This window comes from Microcaecilia unicolor, chromosome 1 (assembly GCF_901765095.1).
Source record: "Microcaecilia unicolor chromosome 1, aMicUni1.1, whole genome shotgun sequence".
NCBI lineage: Eukaryota > Metazoa > Chordata > Amphibia > Gymnophiona > Siphonopidae > Microcaecilia > Microcaecilia unicolor.
This window is the reverse complement of record NC_044031.1, coordinates 644,109,122-644,119,420: the sequence shown is the minus strand read 5'-3', so window position 1 is coordinate 644,119,420 and position 10,299 is coordinate 644,109,122. Positions and strand designations below refer to the sequence as shown.

Below are 10,299 nucleotides of genomic sequence, written 5' to 3'. Positions count from 1 at the left end.
AATAAAAAGAGTAAAATCTGGAGAGCCTTGTATACCAATGCCCATAGTTTGGGAAACAAACTTTTAGAGCTTGAGGCTACAACGATGGAAGCGGACTTGGATTTAGTGGTGGTCACGGAGACGTGGTTCACGGAGAACCATGACTGGGATGTTGCTATACCTGGCTATAATCTATTCAGGAAGGATAGGGTAGGAAAAAAGGGTGGAGGTGTGGCATTATATGCTAAGAATGATATCCAAGTGACAGAACTGCAGAACATGTGGGGTAGGGAAGAAGCGCTGTGGGTTAAACTGGAAAGCGGGAAAGGAAAATATATCTATATTGGAGTGATGTACAGACCACCCTCACAGTCAGAGGAAATGGACAGGGACTTAATTGAAGACATCCGCAAGATAGCTAGGAAAGGGGAAGTACTACTGATAGGTGACTTCAGTATGCCGGATGTTGATTGGGGTGTCCCGGCTGCGGGGTCGTCTAGAAGCAAAGAGATCTTAGATTCCCTACAAGAAGAATTGTTCCGGCAGTGGGTGACGGAACCGAAGCAGGATGGAGCTGTTCTGGACCTGCTGCTTACGAATGGAGAGTATGTTTCTGACGTCAAGGTGGCGGACCATTTGGCATCTAGTGATCATCGTATGGTATGGTTCAATATTAGAACAGAGGGCTCATTCGAGATTGCAGGTCCTGGATTTCAAAGGAACTAATTTTGCCGAGATGGGGAAATTTCTCAAGGAACAGTTAGCGGGATGGGAACAGCTGAAGCGCTCTAGAAATGTTAAGAAGTAGTAGTAGGATGTAGAACAGCAATGGACAAGACTAAAAGGAGCTATATTAAAGGCAACTAACCTTTATGTTAGAAAATTACATAAAAGTAAGAGGAAAAGAAGGCCTCTCTGGTACTCGAATGTAGTAGCTGAAAAGATAAGGGGAAGGAGGCTAGCTTTTGCATGTTACAAGACATCTCAGAAAGATGAGGACAGGAGAGAATACCTAAATAAGCAAAGAGAAGGAGAGAATACCTAAATAAGCAAAGAGAAGCTGGAAAAGCTATCAGGAAAGCGAAGCAGCAAATGGAGGAAAAGATAGCTAATATGGTAAAATTGGGGGACAAGACCTTTTTCAGATATGTAAGTGATAAGAGGAAGGGCCATAATAGCATTGTGAGGCTCAAAGCTGAGGGAGAGAAATATGTGGAAGGTAAGGATAAAGGTGAACTGCTTAATAATTTTCAGCTCTGTGTTCACAAATGAAACACTGGGGGTAGGGCTGCAGAAAACAAAGGCTAAAGGCGATGGATGTATGGTAGACCAAGACCCGTTTACGGAGGACTGTGTTCGTGAGGAGCTTGCCAAACTAAAAGTAGACAGAGCGATGGGGCCTGACGGGATACACGCGGGAGTGCTTAAGGAACTCAGAGAAGTACTGTCGGCTGTTCTGACGGACCTCTTCAATGCTTCCTTAGATACTGGAGTGGTCCCAGCAGACTGGAGAAGGGTGAATGTGGTTCCTCTGCACAAGAGTGGAAGTAAGGAGGCGGTTGGGAATTACAGACCTGTCAGTCTGACCTCGGTGGTGAGTAAGCTAATGGAAACACTTCTAAAGAGGAGGATTGTGAGCTTTCTTGAACTACATGGAATGCGGGACCCGAGGCAGCATGGCTTCACTAGTGGCAGGTCGTGTCAGACGAATCTGTCTTCTTCGACTGGGTGACCAAACAGTTGGATGTGGGAGGGGCGCTTGATGTGGTATACTTGGATTTCAGCAAAGCCTTTGGCACAATTATGCACAGGCGACTGATTGATAAATAAATTGAGTGCCCTCGGTATGGGACCTAGAGTAACTGATTGATTGGGTTAAAAATTGGTTGACTGGTAGGAGACAGAGGGTAGTGGTAAATGGAGCTTGCTCTGCAGAAAAGGATGTCATCAGTGGAGTCCCGCAGGGATCGGTCCTAGGGCCGGCTCTTTTTAACGTCTTTGTGAGCGATATTGCGGAAGGGCTGTCTGGTAAGGTTTGCCTCTTTGCAGATGATACTAAACTCTGCAACAGGGTGGACATACTAAACTCTGCAACAGGGTGGACACCCTGGAGGGTGTGAATGATATAATGAAGGACCTAGCGAAGCTAGAGGAATGGACTGATATTTGGCAACTAAGGTTTAAAAATGCAGGGTCATGCACTTGGGTCGCAAAAATCCGAGGGAATGGTACAGTATAGGGGGTGAAGTGCTTCAGTGTGCGAAGGAAGATCAGGACTTGGGGGTGATTGTGTCTGATGACCTTAAAGCTTTCAAACAGGTAGAAAAAGTGACGGCCAAAGCCAGGATGCTTGGGTGCATAAAGAGAGGCATGACCATCAGGAAAAAGGAGGTGATAGTGCCGTTGTATAAGTCTCTGGTGAGGCCCCATTTGGAGTACTGCATGCAGTTCTGGAGACCGCACCTACAGAAAGATATAAACAGGATGGAGTCGGTCCAGAGGGTGACTACGAAATTAGTAAACTGTCTTGAAATCAAAAATTACAGGGACAGGCTTATGAACCTTAACATGTATACGCTGGAAGAGAGGAAGGAGAGAGGAGACATGATAGAAACGTTTAAATATCTCAAGAGCATTAATGTACAGGAAGAGAGCCTTTTTCAAATGAAGGAGAGCTCTGGAATGAGGGGGCATATGACAAAGTTAAGAGGGAACAGGCTTAGGAGTAACCTAAGGAAGTATTTCACAGGAAGGGTGGTGGAGGTGTGGAATGGCCTCCCGGTGGAGGTGGTGGAATGTAGAATTGTTCCAGAATTTAAAAAGGCATGGGATAAGCATGTGGGATCGCTTAGGAACAGGAAGAATTATGGGTTACAGAGGATGGGCAGACTGGATGGGTCATTTGGCCTTTATCTGCCGTCATGTGGTAGAACAGAGAAGCAACAGCACCTCAAGACCTTGAGAGAGGGGCTGAGAAGAAGCAGTAGCACCCCAAGGCATGAGGGGTAGAGGAAATGGCAGGTACAGCATGGAAGAGACTGGCACAATAAGGACAGCTAAAGTTCACAGGAGCCTTCAGCATCAGTTCTGACTTTCCTAATCCAAACAGTTTCCAGATTAGGTATAACTAAGATACAAAAGAGATATCACGACCACAAAGTTCAACGACAAGAAACAAAAAAAGTCTTGTCAGAAAAAGCAGTAGCCACTTTTAGTTATAAAGTGAAAAGACCTCAGAAACCACTGCTGTTGACATTTGCAAATTGCTAGTACATCAGTGTATATTGTGGTTAGATCTCATTCATTGATCCAAAAACATTAATTTTATTTTTTTCTTTATTAATTTTTAATAACGTTTATCCAAAATGCGAGTCAAAATCAGCTTGCACTTATCTTCGAAAGCTCCAACGGGTCCCGTTTCATCCGAATATCAGGCTCCTTCAGGGATATGCCTAAAATTTGTGCAGCTTACTTAGATTTCACATTTAGATCTCTCCACCGTTATGGTGTTCATCTAAAAACATAATGAATCATTTCAACAAAATATGTTATCCAAAATATTCACTTAAAAACTTTAAAAACATAAGCTTACTGCCAGAGATCTTGCTGCCTGACTTCTTTCATGGCCTATAATAAGAATCAAAAATGGCGCACCCTTTTAACTAAAATGTCAGCACGTGCAAGTTGAGTTTTTAGCGTTTCAATCTCACAAAATTAATTTTATAAGATATTTTTGTTCCTGTTTATAGAATAACCTCATTTCCGTGTCAAAACGCCTGCAGTTGAGCGTCAGCATTTACATCAGGTTTCAGGTGGTGTAACTACCAGTGCACAACGTTTGGCACAGAAATGGGCTCCTAAGAACATTAAAACAGCCATACTGAGTCAGACCAATGGTCCATCTAGTCCAGTATCCTGTTTCCAGCAGTGGCCTAGCCAGGTCACAAGTACCTGGCAGAAACCCAAACAATATCAACATTGCAAGCAGAATCCCAAAGAGCAGCAAGATTCTAGAATCCTAAAGAAAAGCAAGATTCCTTGCTACCAATTCCAGGGCAAGCAGTGGTTTTCCCCATGTCCATCTCAGTAACAAGACTATGGACTTTTCCTCCAGGAACTTTTTTTAACCCAGATATGCTACTGCTGTTACCACATCCTCCAGTAACAAGTTCCAGAGCTTAACCTTTGAATGAAAAAATATTTTGTCCTATTTGTTTTCAAAGTATTTGTATGTAATTTAATTGAGTGTCCCCTGGTCTTTGTACTTTTTGAAAGAGTAAAAGATCAATTCACTTTTACCCATTCTATACCACTCAGGATTTTGTAGACCTCAATCATATCCCCCCCTCATCCATCTCTTTTCCAAGCTGAAGAGCCCTAACCTCTTTAGCCTTTCCTCATATGAGAGGAGTTCCATCCCCTTTATCATTTTATTCACTCTTCTTTGAACATTTTCTAGTTCTGCTATATCTTTTTTGAGATACGTCAACCAGAAGTGAACGCAGTACTCAAGGTGAGGTTGCAGCAAGCTGGGGCACCATATTTAGAATAGCACTCACATAATCTGGGGTTTGGCTATGGGGCTTATTTTCGAAACAGAAAAATGTCCAAAAAGTGGCAAAAAGCAGCATTTGGATGTTTATTTTTCCCAAAATGTCCAAATCACTATTTTTGAAATCCATTCTAAGACATTTTTCTATGCATCCAAGTCACAAGTGGGTGTGGAGGAGGCGGGATTTGGGTGTTATTTGTTGACCTCAGAATAACTGGGCAGAGTGAGAAAGTAGTTGGAAAAGCTAACAGTACAGAATGAAAGTATCACAAGTAGGAAGAAAGAAGTGATGTTAGCTTGGGTGAGACCCCAGAAGGAGTACTGTGTTTAGTATTGGAGACCACATCTACAAAAGGTCTTTGATAAGGAAGAGATAGTTCAAAGGAGGACCAACAAAACTGTATGTGGCTTTACTTATAAACCATATTCAGGAAGAGTGAAGGAGTTAAAAGTGTACTCTGTCAAAAAGGAAAAGGAAGATAGGATACAAATATTCCAATATCTAGCAAACTTCAGAGAAGTACCGAAAGGTTGCAATTTCCACAAACTGAAAAGCTTAAGAGCAAGAGGTCATCAAATGCAGGGTTTTGTTTAGTTTCTTGTCAGGTTTTTATTATTTCATTTTGTTTCAGTTTTGGGGAAGGTTTTTGTACGTTATGTGCAAAGAGTATGGTGCTCATTTTCAAAGCACATTGATGTATCAAAATGAGCAAAAAAATAAAATCCATCTGCCAAAACATCCAAATTGTGATTTTCGAAAGGCAGAATTTGAATGTCCTACGCTACAGTTCATCAAAATAGCAAGGGGATATGTTGTGGGTGTATTTAGGATGGGACTAGGGAGGGCTCCAATTTAGGACATCCAATAGCAATAACTGAACAGGAAAAAACATCCAAGTTATAAAAGAAGGGTCCTTTTACTAGGGTGCACTAAAACGTGGCCTGGGCTACTTATAGCGTGGGTTTGCCATGTACTGCGCCCATCTTTAGTGTGCCAGTAAAATGGCTGCTTTTTTTTATAATGGTCACGTGCTACATTTCCCAGTTAGTAAGTTTCCATTACCATTGGAGCCCTTACTGCCACCTATTTAGAGATGAAAGAAACCGCTCTCAACTATAGCTGCTCATACCTTCAGGCTTAGAGGTAGGGGGGGGGTGACTTCTCAATTACCAGCCAACCTGTTCTAAACCCCCCCTTGAGGCATCCCTTGGCAATAGGTTGCAGTTCTCATATGCTTGTGATGCCCCCTTGGCACCTTTTATACCACTGGATTAGCAGGCTTTTCACCAGATATGCAAATTAGGCACTTCATAATCCATTCCAGCTAGCATTAGTTAGCTCTTCTGTAGGCTTCATTAACCACTCTGCAAAGGAATTCTTTCAACAAACAGTTCATCAAACATTCTTTAACTGAACCCTCTTTGTAGGGGACCTGGGTCTCAGTTTAGAACAGTCACTACCCTTTAGGACTTTTATTTTCACTTTAACTTTACAGTCCTGTCCTCCACTCCCCTCCCCCACACCACCACCACCACTGGTTGTTAGTATCAGAGTCTTACTTCACAGGACCCAGTGTTACCTTCACACTGGGGTCAAATCATCTTTATCCTTCCCATTATCATAGAGTCTGGGTAAGTGCCTTATCTTTAAGTTCCTTATGGACCTTTCCTTTGGGGTCTATGCCCTGGAACTTGGTCCATCTCTTTGGAGTCCGCTCACCAGTCACTCAGCATCCTTCCTTCTTCAGCATTGTTCCCTTCCCCTTCTGATGTCTACCTGGGGAAGTGCCTTTTTAAAGGGCTGCTCATTACTAATGCCACCTTTCTTGGGCTCCTCCTACCAGCACTGGAGAAGTCCAGAACCTTCTCCAGGGGCTTACCTCCTAAAGGGAACTACTTCCTTCCCACTGTTACGAGCCCTAACCTTTTCACTTAGCAAAGGGTAACATTCACCCCTCCCCCTCCCAGCTATTTTGGGACAGGGTTATTACTGAGATAGGGCTCTCTCCAGTGGCTTCTACAACATAGCTCAAGCCCCTCCAATGCCATAGCGCCCTCTAGTGGTCTTTTCCCATCTATGCAGGATGTTTTCAACCTATGAGCGGCCTATAATGGCCTCCTTCAGGTCACTACACCGATCTTCCACCACGAGAGATCCTTCTGGTGGCAAGGTCATGTCAGGACATGTCCTATATTTATTACAATGCAAAAAGGCAACATGCCACAATTCTATAAGTAGCGCCTAAAAATCGGCACTGAAAATTTAACATGCTTAGTGCAATTCTATAAAGACTATGCATCTTTTATAGAATTGCGCTCAGAGCTAAACTATAGGTGCCTGCAATTAGGCCTGCTATAAGCAGATTTTAAACAGTTAGGCGCAGTTTGGCCTGATTCTATATCAACACGCATAAAAATTTGGAACACCCCCAGAAATGTCCCTATCAACTCCCCCAAATGTGTATGCGTGTTAGGATTTACACGCATATCATTGTAGAATACTATATGCACGCAAATTGTAATTATTGCCAATTAGTGCTGATAATTAGTTGTTATCACCTGATTATTAGCGCTGATTGGCTCATTTAAATTTTGTGTGTAAATTGGGCATGCATCCAATTTAATGTAAGTAAGATAGCATTATATATAGAATTTGGCCCTATGTGAGCATCAGGGCTTAACGTTCTTTAATAAAAGACCTTAAAATTTCACAAACTCAAAACAATATATCCACAGCCTTGTCCATCCTCTCTATGGCAATCGTCTGATCCTTTTATATGTGATTAATCATAGCAGTTCACTAGCCCTATGCTCTTAAGCACAGGGCATGTATGTGGTCATTTTGCTAATGCAGGCATTTTAACAATCTTTATAGTGATTTGCCACAAACATTTAGACACTTCAAGTTATTCTTGAGAGCTCCAAAGAGCAAGGAGATTACACTCAACAATAATTTCAGCCACATGATGGATTTGACCCAGAGAAGGAAGTTGAACCAAAAGGTTTTTGATAAGCAGCAATTTACCAATAATAAGAAATCAGGGGCTTGTAGAAAAGCATTTCTGAAATCATCAAGGTTTTGCTGCCACCTTCTGGCAAGCAGTGGTACAGGGAATGTCTTGATGTTTATTTATTTATTATTTATGTGGACTTTATTTACTACTACTACTACTTAACATTTCTAAAGCGCTACTTACCCCCTTTTTGAAGGAATTCACTCAAGGCGGTGTACAGCAAGAATAAGTCAAATATAAGCAATAGACAATTACAGCAGTAAAAATATTCACATGAACAATGCAAGGTACAGAACAGTATGCTGATTTACAATGCCAACACAATATGCAATAAACATTTTAATAGACAGCATAGGGTGTACGCAAAGATGGAACATACAGATAGGCTCAGTATCGGGCCTTTAAATTAAAAAAATTCAATTTAAATGGTCCAGTTTCCCACTAAATAGAATAAAGTTTAGAGATCTACTCCTGGATTTATACAGGTTTAATAGTAGTAGTAGTAGTAGTAGTAGTAGTAGGTTGCCCAAAGTTGGGCATGCAAATTTGAGCATAGATTACAGATCCATTTGCAATCTAGTTAATGAGGATTTAACCATCAATAATTGGTGTTAATTGGTAGTCTTTTGGAGCTATGCACGTATCTGCCCTATGCTCTGTTCTATAAAAAGTGTGCAACAAAAGGGGGCGTGGCCATGACAAGGGCATGGGCGGGTCAAGAGTGTTCTCAGAAATTAGACGCAATGTTATAGAATAAATGAATTTGTGCGCCTAACTGCCATCAGTTGGGCATGAGTGTTTACACCAACTTTTGGCAAGCATATGTGCTTATGTCCAAAACTAGGGGTGGGAAGCACGTGAACTACTATTCTGTAAAGGGCACTCTGTGCAGAGCACCCTTTACAGAATACTCTCTTAGCACGAATCATCCCGGCGCCCAACTTTGGGCACTATTTACTAAATTGCACCCCTAGAAACTTACTGATCCTTTACCTCTACAACTGAAACCCCTGAAACTCTGAGAAGGCTCCACCCTTTCTAAAACTTGTTCTCACAGTACTCATATCCTTGTCTTTTGTTCCATGTCTGCAGGACAAAGAGAGAAAGAGAACTGTGCCGCTTCCTGGAGCAAACCCATAAATAAAGAAAACTCTTAGAGAAGAACGAGCAAGAAAGAAAATAACAATGACTCATGGAGGAGAGAAAGAAATGTAACTACAGCATCTTGAAGAGGTCACCATCATGACAAAGCCAACTTTGACCCTCAACTTTACAGATATCGAATTGATTAATGGCACAGAACTGAACAATTCCACTACGACATTCTCCATCAGTGAGTTCATTGTGGTCTATTTCTCTATACCTATCGCTCTTTTGGGTTTAGTAGGAAATGGATTAGTCCTTTGGTTTCTTTCTTTCCACATTAAAAAGACCCCCTTCACTGTCTATGTCTTGAACCTGGCTGTAGCGGACTTTCTTCTACTGTTAATCTGTATAGTTTTGTTCCTGTATATAGTGTGTGGGGCATGGAAACAAATAAGTGTGGAACCGAGTATAGCTCTTTTGTTGACTGTAACCTATTATGCTGGCCTCTGCATTTTGACTGCCATCAGTGTGGAGAGATGTCTATCCCTCACGTTCCCATTTTGGTACCGCTGTAAACGTCCAAAATACCAGTCAGGCATTACCAGTGCCATTCTCTGGGTTTTCTCCATCCTGTTGACATATATTGATTATTATGGCTGCAATGGAAAAGATTTCGAAAACAGAGAGGTGAAGTGTACTGTGATGATCATAGGCACGTCTACGTTGAGCCTGCTGATCTTCTCTCCAGCCATGGTGCTGTCTAGTCTGATCCTCTTCATCAAAATCTGGACAAAACCATGGTGCCAGCACTCATCCAAACTTTACATTGTCATTGTGGTGACAGTCATCATTTTCATTTTTTCACTACCCCACCAAGGCTCCTGTCACTCCTCTTCTACTTTAATATTATCCACGAGAAGGACTTTTTCATCGTATACACCTGGAGCTTGTTCTGCTCTGTGGTCAACAGTGCTGCTAACCCCTTTGTGTATTTCTTTGTGGGAAGCATGGGAAAGCAAGGTGTTGGGGTCTCTATCCAGGGGGCACTCCAGAAGGTCTTCAAAGAGGACTCTGATATATCTTAAGAGACGGCTCAGGACACTGAAGCATCTGAGATTAAAATGTGAAAGCTCAGGCATTCAAGAGGTCTGGGATTCCCAAGGAGAAGTGAGATACCCATCCCTAAATCCTCTACAGAAACATAGTGAGACAGTATCCAGTTTAACCTGAGAAGGTAGACCATGAGTTCTGCTAATACAAGTACAGATCTATGAGTGAACAGAGCTCTTGGGCACGAATTCTGACTCCCAACCTACAACTAACTTTCAGCCCGACCTCAAGCATGTCACTTTATTTTCTTGTCACTTCAATTTGCCTAATTGTGTTCATATGATAATAGCTATAAAATATAACTTTGTTGCTATTCTACTTCAGAAGCCATCATAGAATGATCAAGCCAGCAAACTACTATCAAGCCATCATTAACTACTGGAATCCTCTGGGAACAGGGAAATACCTAGTGAACCTGATGTATCTCACCTTCTTGTACTACTTTTCTAAGCGGCCCTTTTACCAAACTGTGGTATAAAGTGGCCTTAGCACACCCACATGCAGGACTTTCCAGCAGGCTAAGGCCATTTTTACTGCAGCAGTAAAATGGCCAGTGTT

The 10,299-nt window shown here is 42.1% G+C and overlaps 1 pseudogene; it reads left to right on the top strand.

Moving 5' to 3' along the window:
• The first annotated feature begins 8,758 nt into the window (after window positions 1-8,758).
• Window positions 8,759-9,758, top strand: LOC115482295 (annotated as a pseudogene).
• The last annotated feature ends 541 nt before the right edge of the window (window positions 9,759-10,299 follow it).